This window comes from Talpa occidentalis, unplaced genomic scaffold (genome assembly GCF_014898055.3).
Source record: "Talpa occidentalis isolate TD23 unplaced genomic scaffold, MPIMG_talOcc4v2.1 talOcc4.7, whole genome shotgun sequence".
NCBI lineage: Eukaryota > Metazoa > Chordata > Mammalia > Eulipotyphla > Talpidae > Talpa > Talpa occidentalis.
In genome coordinates this window covers 22,801,131-22,816,048 of record NW_023605083.1, presented here as the reverse complement: position 1 = coordinate 22,816,048, position 14,918 = coordinate 22,801,131, and the positions used below count along the sequence as shown (strand labels likewise).

The following is a 14,918-nucleotide window of genomic DNA, read 5'->3' as shown; positions in this document are numbered from 1 at the left end:
ACAGCAGGCAAGGGTGCTGGGGGGCTGGGAGGCTGGCAGTCCTCCCAGCCCCAAGCAAATCTTCACTCTATATGGGCTCTCTGGCCTTCTCTCAGCTTCTGCTTCTCTTGCTTCTCTCTCAGCTTCTCTTTTGGCTTCTCTTTCGGCTTCTACTGGCGTCCCTGAGACACCGCCCTTAAAAAAAGCACAGTCTTAGCCCAGGTGAATCCCATCTACCTATGCCCACACCCTACTCCAGGTGCCCGCCATCAGGCATGCACTTAGGACCACAAGGATCCGTCATCTATCCTGATGGCGGGGAGGCAGAAAAGCCTGATTTTTTACCTTACCCTACAGGTGGTCTCAGGGAATCCTTACCACTGTCCACTGATTTAGTCATTTCCCATTTACAAAGATAGAACTGAGAGAGGTAAACTCACTTGTCCACTCGAACTTTGATTTACACAAGTACCATATGTGAGTTTACCCCACAGTTAGGGGTCACTGAGAAACTGAAGATCATGGCTTTGTGAGGACACAATTAAAGTGCTTTGCATGAACTTAAAATGGAATAAAGAAATTTATTTAAGTAGAAAAAATAGATATGCCAACATATAGCTGTGAGGCTACACATGGGATTGCTACACACATCTGCTGGGTTCCTACATTCCTGTTTTATTTTTGTCACTATATCTCTCTTTTTTTTTTTAGTTTTTTTTTAAATTTTTAATTTAAAAATTTTTTTAAACAATATTTGCTTCCCCCACCCCCTCAGGTTGAGTCCCCATAGAATTTCCTTCCCCAGAGCACCCATGCACCATCACCACAGTCTCCTGTTCTACCTCCCTCCCTCTAATCCCTCTCCCTCCTCCTCCTCTGCAGTGTGTCTCTGATTTGTAATTGTCTGTTTTTGCTTTGTGTTTTGTACTGTTATTATTTTTTTACATTGATGTCTTATTTGGCTCCCCTATGTTCCTGTTATAAGTGAAACCTTGTGATATTTTTCTTTTTCCTTCTGGTTTATTTCACTGAGCATAATTCCTTCTAGCTCCATCCACATTGCTGCGAATGGCATGAGTTTATCTTTTTTGATTGCTGCATAATATTCCATTGTGTATGTATACCACATCTTCTTGATCCAGTCATCTATGTTTAAGCATTTGGGTTATTTCCAGGTTTTACCTATTGTATATAGTGCTGCAATAAACAAGGTGTACAGGTGCTCTTTTGAATCACTGTTTTTGTGTCCTTTGGGTAGATCCCTAGTAGTGGAATTGCCAGGTCATATGGTAGCTCCATTTTTAGTAGACTGAGGAACCTCCAGACAGCTTTCCACAGTTGTTGGACCAGTTTGCACTCCCACCAGTAATGTAGGAGAGTTCCTTTTTTTCCACATCCTCGCCAACATTTGTTGTTGCTTGTTTTTTTGATATGTGCCATTCTTACTGGTGTAAGGTGGTATTCAGTGTGGTTTTGATTTGCATTTCCCTGATTATAAGGGATGTTGAACATTTTTTCATATGCCTGTTGGCCATTTGCATTTCCTCTTTGGAGAAATGTCTTTTGAGTTCTTCTTCCCATTTCTTGACTGGATTGTTTATTTTGTTTTTGTTGAGCCCTGTGAGTTCTTTGTATATCATTGTGATCAGTCCCTTATCAGTTGAATGGAGCGCAAAGATTTTTTCCCAGTCAGTGGTGTGTCTCTGTGTTTTGGTTAATGTCTCTTTGGCTGTACAGAAGCTTTTCAGTTTGATGTAATCCCAGGTATTTATCTTTGCCTTCACTACCACTGCTTTGGGTGATGAGTCTTTAAAGATGTTTCTGAGATGTGTGTCTTGTAGTGTTTTGCCTATATTTTCTTCTATATATTTTATGGTTTCAGGTCTTATGTCCAGTTCTTTTATCCATTTTGAGTTGATTTTTGTGCACAGTGAGAGGTAGTGGTCTAGTTTCATTTTTTTGCATGTGGAGGTCCAGTTTTCCCAGCACCATTTATTGAGCAAACTGTCCATGTTCCATTGCATGTTCTTTGCTCCTTTGTCAAAGATTAGTTGTTCATATAAGTTTGGTTTTATTTCTGGGCTCTCTGTTCGGTTCCATTGGTCTGTGTGTCTGTTTTTGTTCCAATACCAAACTGTTTTAATTATTATGTCTTTGTAGTATAGCTTGAAGTTTGCAAGTGTGATACCTCCTTTCTCCTTTTTTTTCATCAGTAGGGCTTTGGCTATTCGTGGTTTTTTGTGGTTCTATATGAATTTTATCAGTATTTGTTCTATTTCTTTGAAGATTGTCATTGGAATTTTTATTGGAATAGCACTGAATCTGTATATTGCTTTTGGGAGGATGGCAATTTTAATAATGTTGATTCTTCCAATCCATGAGCAGGGGATGTCTTCCCATTTCTTTGTGTCTTCTTCAATTTCTTTTAACAGTGTTTTATAATTTTCTTCATATAGGTCTTTTACCTCTTTTGTTAGGTTTATTCCCAAGTATTTGTTTTTTTTTGGTTTCAGTTATAAAAGGGATGATTTTCTTGATTTCTTCTTCTTCCGATTGATTGATTGTGAATAGGAAGGCTACTGATTTTTGTGTGTTGATTTTGTATCCTGCTACTTTACTGAACTGGTTGATTATTTTGAGTAGTTTTTTTCTGTGGAGTTTTTAGGGTTCTCTATGTATATTATCATATAATCTGCAAATAGTGATAGTTTTACTTCTTCTTTCTCTATTCGGATTCCTTCTATGTCTTTCTCTTGTCTTATTGCCCTGGCTAGGACCTCCAGTATTATTTTGAAGAGCAGTGGTGAGAGAGGACATCCTTGTCTTGTTCCTGATCTTAAAGGAAAGGCCTTCAGCTTTTTGCCGTTGAGAATAATGTTGGCACTGGGTTTGTCGTATATGGCCTTTATCATGTTAAGGTATGTTCCTTCTATCCCAAGAATTTCAAGGGCCTTCATCATAAATGGATGTTGGACTTTGTCAAATGCTTTCTCAGCATCTATTGATATGATCATATTTTTCTCTTTGTTGATGTGTTGGATTGCACTTATCGATTTTTGTATGTTGAACCATCCTTGTGCCCCTGGGATGAATCCCACTTGATTGTGTTGTACTATCTCCTCGATGCATTGTTGGATTCTGTTGGCAAGGATTTTTTTGAGGATTGTTGCATCAGTGTTCATTGGGGATATTAGCCTGTAATTTCCTTTTTTTGTGCTGTCTTTGTTTGGAAATGTCTGAAGTTAACCTGATCAGTTTTCCCTTATAAGTTATCTCTTTCTTCCCCCTTGCCAGTTTATTATTTTTTCCTTGTCTTAGATTCTTGCAAGCTTTACTATTAGGTGTCTTGCTGTAGTTTTCTTTTCATTGTGGTAATTGGGCGTTCTTCTCGCTTCTTGTATGTCTATATTCGTCTCCTTTTTCATGCTTGGAAGTTTTCTTCAATTATCTCCTTGAATAATTTTTCAGTTCCTTTGTCTCTCTCCTCACCTTCTGGAATGCCTATAACTCTTACATTTCCTCTCTTCATGGAGTCTGATAATTGTCTAAGAGTAACCTTATACTTCTTCATTTGCACTCCTCTCTCCTTTTCTCTTTTGGCTCTTTTTATTTCTGTATCTTCGATAGTACTGATCTGTTCTTCCATTTCATCGATTCTGTTTTCATTGCTTTTCCCAGAGTTCTTTATTTCCTATAGTAATCTTTTAATCTCCTGCATTTCTTTTCTTTCCCTTCCTAAGGTCTCAGTTTCATTCTTCAGTTCAGTGATTATTTGTCTCAAATCATTTTTTTCCTTTTTGTTTTCCTTCTGCTTTTTAATCATGATGATCATTAATTCTCTATCTGAAAGGCTGAGAAGTTCTTTCATGTCATTGTTGAGCTCTGGTGACTGTATTTCTTTTTGTGGTGTGTCCTCCTGCAGGCTTGCTTGGTTATTTATATTTTTTCTTCTCCCTGTTGTTTGCTTTGTAATTAATTCTATGTGTTGGGACATTGTGCCACTGGTGTTGGCGGGCATCTCTTTGGAGTGCTCATTTAGGGGTATCAGAAACTATTTACCAGACTGAGACCAGCACTAGTAGGCCAAAACTCCACCAGGGTGTTGATGCTGTGTTGCTGGGCACTGTCCCTTACAGTTCCCTCCCTCCGTATTTACTCAGTTCCAACAGGGAATCAGCTTGTTGGTGATTTTGTTCTGGTCACAAACAAGGTAGTGCCAGAGACCCATACTTGCTGACCTGTACTTTTTCCCAGTGGTTCTCTGAGAAACGGATGGGGGCAGAGAGGAGCACCTCAACATAGGGGATCTTATTCAAGCTGGGTGCTGTGTCTGCCCCGTGTTCACCCGGTGCTGTGCCTGCAGCTGTATGGATCCCGTGCCCTGAATTCTGCACTCTAGGTCTCAGTTCCAGGGCTATCGGATCCAAAATGCTGGCTGTCACTCTGTACAGTGCCCGCTGCTATGGTGCATCCTACACCCTGGATCCTGCACCTGGCTTTCAGTTCCAGAATGGGTTCTTGCTCCACACCTTATTTCCTTTCTTACGTTTGTGCGGCCCACCCTCTCTCAGAGCCTGAGGGTGTTTTTGGGATCCCTGATTTCCAACTATCAGGGTGTCGGTGATTTTGTTCTGGTCGCTAGGTTTCACCAGAGATCTTCCTAGTGTCCTTCCAGAACTGTTCACCCCCCATTCCACCCCCCTTCCCCCGTGGGTCGGGGGGATGAGAGTGCGGGTGGCGTGGAGCGCCTCAATGGCGTGGGGATGCTGTGTCTGCCCTGTGCCCCGCCGTCATGGGGATCCCACTCCCCGAATTTTGTGCCCCAGGTCTCAGTTCTGAAGCCCTCAGATGTAGGATGCAAGCTGTAGCCCAGTTCAGTCTCCACAGAAATGGCGCTTTTTGCACCCTGCTCCCATGTCTGGGCGCCTGGTTTTTGATTACTCAGTGAAGGACATTCACCTCAGTGACAGCTCCCGCACCTCTCCCCACAAACCTAGGTCATGGGTGTGGGGAGCTGGGCAGCCCTGATCTGCATATGCTTTTCGAGCTCACTGCTTTTCCACACGGCTGGCCTTGGGCTATTTGTAGGTCTCCTTGGAGTCCTTATCTTCCTCTAATGGTGCCTGGAGCTGTTCACTCACCTCCCTGGTGATTCCTGCATGGTTCTCCACAACTCCCATTCGCAGGGTGTGGTGCCTGAAATAGTTCTTTTCTACTCAGTGTCCCACTTGATCTGCAATTTGTTCCTGTTGGTTTTGTTCCCCTCCTTTCTGTTGATCAGAGAGTGCCGACTTTGTGGGTGGGAGAGGGTAGCAGAGTTCTGAGCTTTCCTCTCCTCGTCCTCTTTTATGGCAACTTTCCTTTTCAGGCAGTTTGCCAGAGTCACCCGTTTATCTTCTGTGTCCCAGTTCTCGCAGGGACCTGCTGCTTTTCTTCTGTATTAACTTTTTCTTTTATGGGAGGACTTACTCGCAGCATTTCCCCGCCGCCATGTTGATCCCAACTTCCCTCACTGTATCTCTTGTATCACTAGTTGGAGTTAACCAAATTGGTCAAGGTGAATAGACACAGATTAACATCTTTGAATGAGTTGTTGTTGGCATAAGACCATAAAGCAGAGCCAAAATATTGGGTTGACTGACCTAGTTGCCCTTTTCATTTCCTGCCTTGCTTACCTTAACACTTGAGGATGCCAGTACTAGAGATAATTTACATAATTTCTTGCAATGTTGTGTACTTGAGTTCCCCCAAAATTCATTTGTTGGAGGCTTACCCTGACTCCTTTGGATGTGACTATTTTGGATATGTAGTCTGTCAGGAGATAACGAAGTTCGAATGGAGTCATGAAGGTGGTCCCTTAATCCAGTATAAGTCATTCCCACAGAGAAATGGACACATGTGGATATATGAGGACAAAACTGTTGGCAAATTGAGGAGAGATGCCCTAACAGAAGTTTTCCCTGTAGGCATTTTTCACAGACTTAGGACTGAAAAAATAGATCACAAATGTTCAAGCCACCCACACTGTGCTACTTTATTAACAAACTAATACAGGTTTTGGTAGAGAGAAGTGAGGTGTTAGTGCAACAGGAACCTAAGAATGTGCAAGACATTTTGGAACTGAATATGTTTGAGACTGGAGGGGATTTGAGAGCATGCTAAAAGCAGCCTAGATAACCCCAAGGAGATTACTAGTTGTAAAATAAGTGATAATGGTGTTTCTGCATGAGATCTCAGGCAGAAATGATGAACATGTTATTGAATCCCTAGGGAAGGTGATCTGTGTTATGAAGTGGCCAAGAACTTGTCTAAATTGTGTTTTGTGTTGATGGCAGTAGGAGTTAACAGTGATGACTGTGGTTATTAAGTTGAGATTTCTAAGTGAAGTGTTGAGCTGTAGTCTGTTTCTCCTTACTGCTTATAGTACAATGCTAGAGGAGGGGGATAAATTGAGAGAATTGTTAAGGGACCAGAACTTGAAGATTTGGAAGATCCTCAGCTATTCATATTGTAGAAAATGAAAAGTGCTCTTTGGAGAGGACACCATGAATGTGGCTGTACAATCAATCCCCAATGAGAATAACCAAGAATCTAAACAGCTATTTTAGTAGAAGCCAGGAATAAGGATTGATTCTACCAGAAGAAACTCATACGATTGGACTAAAAAGACAAATGGGGAAAAAGTGAAGGAAGACTGTAGGTTTTCTGGGACTCTGCGGAATGGGACAATAGATCTCTTCATCTGTGTATTACATTATTCTTCAAAAATTAGAACAATCCAATGAATGATTTATAGATTGGAGGACTGCCCCTGTGCCGCTGGTCCAGAGGTCACATCTTTCTCCTTCTTAGTTTCCCAAGGTAAGGCTACTGACTTTGCATCATGGAGAGGCTGCTCTCCAGCACTATAGGATGTTGACTGTCCAAGGAAGAGCCCTGGTGGAGCCAAAAGACCAGTCATTCAGCCCAAAAAGATAACATTCACTCAATCAAAACTAGAAATTTGCCTTGCCATATTATAGCCTTACTTGTGACTCAACATCTTTACTTGCCCTTCCTGCTTTTAAAAATGGGGCCCAGGAAAATGAATAACTATAAGAAAGTGAAAATCAAAATCAACAAAAAACTATGAACCAGAGACACTTTTAGGGGGCGGGGGCGGGAGGGAGGGATTGGGGTCAGAATGGGGGGGCTGCAATTGTATGGGGAATATAAAAATAAAATTTATTATTTAAAAAAAAAATGGGGCCCTGCATATTTATCTTGTACTGGGCCAGACTGATCTATAGCTGGTCCTAATAATAGTCAAACAGAACTGGGCCTCCCCTGGTGGCGCAGCAGTTGAGCTCTGGATTGCGAGGCTGCCCGCAGCCTCTGCAGCGCCAATTCGATCCCCAGCCACCAGTGAGGGTCCCACACACACACAAAAAAAAATAGTCAAAACAGAACTAAGTGTTAGATACTGTAGTAGAATACAGAATGGAGTGAGTGGCTATAGAAAATCAGTGATGACTTCACAGGAAAAATGACACCTATTTTAGGCATTGAAGGACCAAATTGAGTTTGCCAGGTGATGGGATACTTTAGGAAGGGAAAAAAACAGCATTCTTAAATGTGCAGACTTATATGTATAAATTTACCCCACTAAGTTAAAGAAGAAAAGCTTCATAGAATTTTTGTATATCCTCTACGGACTAGTTTATGAAATTTTTACTTACTGTGTTTTAGGCACAAATCTCTTTTGCTAGGGCAGCTCATTATCTGGCAGAACAGACTTGGGTATAAGAAAAGTACAGAGATGAACAAACATGCCTTTGGTTTAGATTTTTACCTGAGTTTGTGCCTCTTCCCCAGACCCGGAAAGTGGTTTGGGAGCTTTCGAACAGGTTGTGAATAAAGGTTTCAACTTCCATGGCCTCAGAATGCAGCTGTGCATGAGGGGTTTCCTTGAAATGACTCTAGTTAGTACCCCCAGAGTTTACTACTTCTTTTAGCACCTGCTTACTGCACAGCTTCTTGGTTCTGCTGATGGTGCCCAGCTCAAGGGAGAACCAAATCCACAGGAGCCTGAGCCACAGCAGACACAGGAGACCCTGCATCCCTGGGTCCCTCAGCCAGATCCAGCCCACACCCTAACTGTTGTCCACTAGACATCTACCCTGCACCTGAACCTCTACCCAAGAATGTGGCTGTGTAACCATCCTGCATCTGTACCCATACTCCACTGATTTGGGTGTGCATATTTATCAGTCTTCTGAGCACATAAGCATCTGGTGAGAACGCCTCCATGTGGGACAAGGCACCAGCTCAGACTGTGCTTCTTGTGCTTCTACAGACCTCTGAGAGTATAGTGGGTAGCAGGCACCTTTTAAAATGGTAAGTCTTTTTTTTTTTTTTTTTTCTTTGCCTTCCTCACTGGGGAGACTAATTCCGTGAAATTTGGGGCTACTTCACAGATAAGATTTGGCTCCTTCTAGTGGAATGCATTTCTTGCCCTTTTGCTTGGTTGTTGAAACTACAGTTTTCTCAAAAAAACCACTCATTTCCTTTATGGTATTTAGCTCTATAAGTTTATTCACATTTATTTGTGCCCCACATCCTCAAGCTACACAAAGGCAGTGTCTGTGTCTGTTCAATGCTTCAGAGGCTGAAGTGTTGCTGGAAAAAAACATGTCAAAAATATGTATGCCCTGAGTGTGTGTATGTATGTAAATTTAAAACCCAGAACATGTTTATAGATTCTAACAAGGAGCCTCAATCTCTGAAGAAAGAGTTAACTGGGCTGGTGTGTGGTTCTTTTGGTTATAGATTATAGAGGATTGTTTACTGCTAGATTATAACTATCTTATACCAGGACTCTCTGAAGTATTTGCCCTCTAAAATAACAACATTTTGCTAAATAAGGAGAGAAAGGTTAGGGAATGCAGATGGTGGATCAGGCAGTTTTGTCAGTCAAATAAAATTGTATTACCACTGAGTCAGAAGTATGAATGACCAGCCACAAGGGGGCAGTCAGGGCTCACTGAGGAGTAGTCAACTTCAGGATGCCTCAATGATGGACTGGATCGTTTCTTTGTTTTTGTTGAGTTGTGTGAGTTCTTTGTGTATCTTCGTGATCAGTCTCTTATCAGTCATATGGAGTGAAAAAATTTTTTCCCAATCAGTGGGGTGTCTCTTTGTTTTGGTCAATATCTCTTTTGCTGAACAGAAGCTTTTCAGTTTGCTGTAATCTCAGGTGTTTATCTTTTCCTTCATTTTCTTTGCTTTGGAGCATGAGTTTTAAAAATGTTACTGAGATATATGTCTTGTAATGTTTTACCTATATTTTCATCTCTCTATATTTTTAAATATTTATTTATTTATTTATTTATTTATACAAGCACTGGGTACTGTCAGGAGCGTGGGAGGATGAGAGAATTCAACAGAGCCAGAGCAGAGAGCAGAAAAGGCAGACTAACGAAGTACACTGCTGAGGGGAGCAGCAGGTGGCAGGAGAGGTCTGTGTGCCATGTGGGACCCTCGCCCACCTCACCCTTCGGCCAGGGAACAAACCAGCATTGCAGAGGCTGCCGGCAGTTTCACAACCCAGTGCTCAACCACTGTACCACCTGGGAGGCCCTCATCTATTTATTTTATGGTTTCAGGTCTTGTGTTCAGATCTTTTACTCATTTTCAGTTGATTTTTGTGCATGGTGTGAGGTAGTGGTCTAGTTTCATACTTTTGCTTATGCTGGTCCAGTTTTCCCAGCACCACTTGAGAGTAATTCTGATTTCAGATAGCTGCTGATTTCAGAGGGTTTGCTCATCATTGTCAAATGATAGCAGTGTGTAGTTCTATTAAAACAAGTTGTTAACCTGACTATGGAAAAATCCTAAAGCACAGATTGATAGGGAAAATCTATAGGCCCAGGTGAGTGGTGGAAAATCTATAGGCCCAGGTCAGTTCTTGGGTAACATGAAACTGAGTTGTCTATTCTCCTCTCTATGTGGCTAACTTTAGAGAATCATAGATAGTAGAACTAAATGAAGAACTCCAGTTTGAATATACTTGAGTTCATGTGGCTCCAACTAAATTAACTAGATTCAATGTCCCATTTGATTGTTCACAATTAATATTATTTCAATAAGAAAAAATCTTTTAAGATAAATCAGAATTCCATTTGATGGTTATTTCTATATATGCTTTAACAGTTAATATCAACAAAAATATTTTGGTCTAATTAATGTACCTAGTGTTAGATACTGTGTATGTTATTTTTACTTATTTCATTTGCTACTAAAATAGTTTTCTTAATATTGAGCCATGAAATGATTTTGGGAATTTAGGCTGGAGGAAAAAGAGTGGGGGAATATTTTAATTTATCAAATACAGATTTCATTAATAGAGTTGTTCTTTCTCACTACCACAAGAATAGCATTTTGCTAGGCATACCTATTTTTAAATTTTTTCTTGAGTTGTTTTGTATGATTAAAATGATATTTTATTGCAACTTTAAGTTAGCAGCACTGATAACAATAACATAATTATAATTTTAATGAAAAAGGCAGAAGTCCCTTCAGTATGAAAAGCCCTTTCAGCAGAAAGTACAGTAATGCCAGGAATATTTTCTTGCACAAGTAAAAAGCCCAAATGCCAATATAATTTTTCATATCCTAATCATCAATGGGGTGACAGATCGTCATGAACGTGTCATTGAGAGTACATGTGAACATTAGATGAGTGATGCACAATTACCTTCATCTCAGCAGTATCTAATAACCTGTAGTCTGGCACAACCGTCTCTACAACACCTTGTACGCACTCCCACAGGAACTAACCAGGATGTATAGACCACTTTATCAAAGACCGAGTTGTTTAATTCTGGGAGACTATTGTTTTTTTTGTCTTCTCCTTCATTTAGTATGGTTGTGAGATTTTTCTTAGGTTCTTCAGAATTAAGACTTGCATCCTTTAATGCAGATTGTTGTAGCTCCCTCAGTGATGATTGACTCTCAGGCAGGGTGGACTCCATCTCCTCTAGCAAACTAGGATCAGATTCCAATATCCTGTTTAAGGTTCCTTCATCTTGGTGGACGGAGGATGGCATGATTTTCAAGTTTAAAGAAAGGGACAGAGGAAGAAAGAATATTTATGTCAAGGAACATCAGGAAAACAATAACATTCTGCATAGCCAAAAAGGAAAAGCATTGCCTCAACATCCAATCAGAGCAGGCAAGAATTCTGATAGCTAAACAGCCAGCTTACTTAGTTGGGCAGTTGAGATTACTAAGCACTGCTATGGTTCTGCTTACACCCTCAGACTCCATCGTCTCTCCTCAGTCACCTTCCTGTTCCATCACAGCACTTTGATTTTCCCTGACTTCTCTGAAATCATCTTGCTCATGGAAAACACTTCTCTGACCCCTGATGAATTTTTCTTAGCCAGTAATTTTTTTCCATTACTAAACAAGCTCTGTGTTATGACAGCAATTTTTGGAAAGTATATGGGTTATTTTTAATTCTGAAATGTTCTATAGTGGCAAATTATGCTTCAGAATAAAGTTTAAAATTTTGAGTTTCTGACTGACATGATCTAATAGATAGGAAATAGAGAAGACGACACCCCTTATGCATCCATTTCTCTGTTTTCCTCAGGGTATTTAGTCCATATTACTAGTGTTAAATAAAGAAATGGGTTAAAAGAACAGGAACCAAAATGTCACTGACTTGAAGAAGCGATTAGTATCAGTTGTGTTGCATGTGAACTGACTAATGTACTTTGTATGGTTTTAGTTCCATAGCAGTGGGCCAAGCGCTATGCAAGCTCTGGGTGCTCCCTAGGAAGGAAGCCTGTTCTAAACAGCATGCCAGCATGGGCAAATATGCAGGTTGTGTCCTGTGCTGAGAACCTGCAGGAACCCGCTGACATTTTCCTTAAGTTCTTCAGGTCAGTGACATCGTTGACTGCTTCCATATCTCTTGTAGTGTGGTCTAAGGGATATAAATAAATTGACCTATGTTCCTTAACCTCAAGAAAACTTTTAGGGGCCTCCCTGCTGGCACAAGAGGTTAAGTCAGCACTATGAAGCTATAGGCAGCCCTTGTAGCTCCTGGCCAGGAAGCTGACCCACGTGGCTCAGCAGACCATTCCTGTCTCACTCACTGCTCCCCTCAGCAGTGTATTTCAGTAGGTCTGCCTGTTCTGCTCCCCATTCTGTCTCTGGTGAATCCTCTTACATCCTACACCCCTGGGGTGGATCCTACACCCTGGCTCTTGTATGCATAAATAAATAAATCTTAAAAAAAAAAAGAAAACTTTCAGTCATGTAAACTCTCTCCTTAACTTCACGTATAATCCTTATGCAATTTTAAGTTTTAGTACCAAAAAAGACTCCAAACATGAATGTTATTTAATATAAAACACTTATTTTTCACAATTGTGTTTCCCTTATTAAAATTTAATTCTGACCTAGTACACACACATTAGCCTGTGTGTTGGCATTCCTGCCTATGTCTGTTGGATTCCAAGTCCTCTTCTGTCCCACTGTATCCCTTAACTCTGCCTTTCCCTACTTTGAATCATTAAATTTCTAGACCCTGTGGTGCTCTTGAATTCATCTTATAAAAATTGTGTATATCTTGCATAAATCAATGGCTGACCAACAATGTAAGAAAGTAAAGTAAATCACAATCATGTTTGAGACCCACGAAGGGGAAGTAAATGCTTGTGATGTGCACAATGACTTTATATGAGGTTACAGTCACTTGATACATACATCATTCACATATAGCCTATATTATATAGTTGTGGTTGATCATAATATATGCAATTAAACACAGAACACTTAATATTCACAATTGTGTTTCCCTTATCAAAATTTAATTGTGACCCACTGCATTTTACATTTGCCTAACTGTGAAAGTTCCCCTTGCTACTTAATTTCTTTATAACTGCTTTACATCTATTTTTCAAAAGCATTCCAGATTTGAGGAATCATTCTCAAATCTGAAATCATCATTCTGAAATCTGACTTTTTAAGAAAATCCATTGCAGCTTCCAAAGGTTTTAAGTGTCAGTCATATTATCAGTGGAATTTTTCTAAAAGGCAAACTTACCTTGACTCCCTTCTAGTTCTCTGGTATGTATTCAGGCCCTTTTCTTTCTCCTCAAGCCCCTCTCACACAAATGAACTCCAAGACCCAATTCAAAGAGTGGGAAGCTAGGCCCTCTCCTCTGGGGAAGTACACAAATAAATTAAAATTAAGGTAAAGGGGGAAGCATTTCTTGGAGTACAGGAAAGCCAGACTTCCCTCCTCCCTTCCTCGTCCTCCAAGGAGTCTTTAAATCTAAGACTCTTCCAGTTTACCACACAGTTACCTAGCAGAGGTTTCTGAATTCTGCCTCATGTCCTTCTGTGCAAACACACTTGATAAAGACTCACTCCTCCTTGCTGCCTCCTCAAGTAGAAATGCCCTATCTAGTTGTCCTACCATCCAGCATCCCTGCCGTCTGGCCCACAGACCCTGAGGCACTCAGAGAGTTTCCTACCTCCACCTGGTTTTTGGCAGCCTTCTCTCCTCTGTTTGTCCCCACCAAGCGCCACTTAACAGCCCCTACACACATTTTCCCCGGTTCTGTCTCTCTGGCTGCAGATATTGAAGAGCACCATGTGAATTTTAGGTGTAGCTATTTGGTGTTCAGTCAGCTTTCTCTTCTTTGTGTGAGACCACCGGTGAGACCCTTATTGGAAAGCAAATTATGAGGGAAAAGCCCATATTCTTCTGTCACAGCAGCTCTTGTTGAATATAGTCAGCCAGGGAACCCTGGAGCCATACCTGGGTGTCACAATTCTGACTGGGTGCAGTCAGACCACAACCAGTGAAAAGTGAAGAGTAATGGAAACTAGAGTTCTCAACTGCAGAGGGTCCCAATTTCTTTCCATGATTTAATTCTCTCTCCTTCCTCTTCTGTTGTGCAGCGGCACAAGCTTTCATTACAAAACGGATGTAATTGTGTCCCCATACATTTTAAGGATAGTACCAGTATCCTGGAGCCTCACTGGGATTCTGGATCAGTATCTGCCAGATTCTAGCAGGTGGTATAAGGACTGAGCCTGCATCTTGGACCAGGTGTCTCTTGTCCAGGCGTTTCAGCTTTTCTCTGGAGATTAGAGCTATGTGACCTAGGGTCCCCAGCCTGTTTACTAGTCCTGGACCTCAGGCTGCTTTCCCTGTCTGCCTCTACAAGCTTTTATAGGCTTGGGCTCCCATTTAGAACTTCATTCAATGGTCCAAGCTCCATCCTTTCCAAACCCTCTTGGAGTCACCACCTCTATCCCCTGCTGCCCTAAACCACCTGCCCCCCAGCCTGTGTCATCCTTTCCGCTTTTCCTACACTTGACTATCTACTGTTCCTCATCCTTTTACATTTGCAAATTACTCTCCAAATACTCAAGCAAGATTGTCCTCCAAGGCAACTACTTTTTTGCCATATAAATTTCCAACAGGAGGTTAGCTTTTTTCTTTGCCTAGGTGATCTTATACAGGTGGTACATCTGTCCAGTGAAGTGGGTGTTCTTGTCCTCTACAGAGAAATAAAACAAATTAGTTCAATTAACTTGTCTAGTAAATGTTGGAAAGCACATGTGCAGATGTGGCTTACCACTGTTAAGGGCATAGGCAAGTCTGTGCCTTTAGTTTATTGGCAAATCAAAAGGCATTCATGTTCCTAAACAACAATAATATAACAAGGAAGCTTTTTTAAAGAGAAAAACCAAATGTGCCATGCACACACATTGGCAGGTGCTGGAGTTGGCATTCCTACCTATGTCTGTTGGATTCCAAGGCCTCTTCTGTCCCACTATATCCCTCGGATCCTTTCCCTTGCCTCTCTTCATTCTCTAGGCTGTAAGCACTAGAAACATTTCCCATGTCTTTTGTAAGTAGCAGTATCTGTTTC

At 41.1% G+C, this 14,918-nt stretch overlaps 1 protein-coding gene and 1 pseudogene across 9 annotated transcripts in view; one reads left to right on the top strand and one right to left on the bottom strand.

Moving 5' to 3' along the window:
- LOC129144640 (electrogenic aspartate/glutamate antiporter SLC25A12, mitochondrial-like) overlaps window positions 1-11,066 on the bottom strand; it is a 37,236-nt pseudogene extending 26,170 nt beyond the window's left edge.
- Window positions 1-14,918, top strand: part of CD274 (CD274 molecule) — a 214,385-nt gene that overhangs the window by 48,868 nt on the left and 150,599 nt on the right. The gene's annotated exons all lie outside the window — the stretch shown is intronic.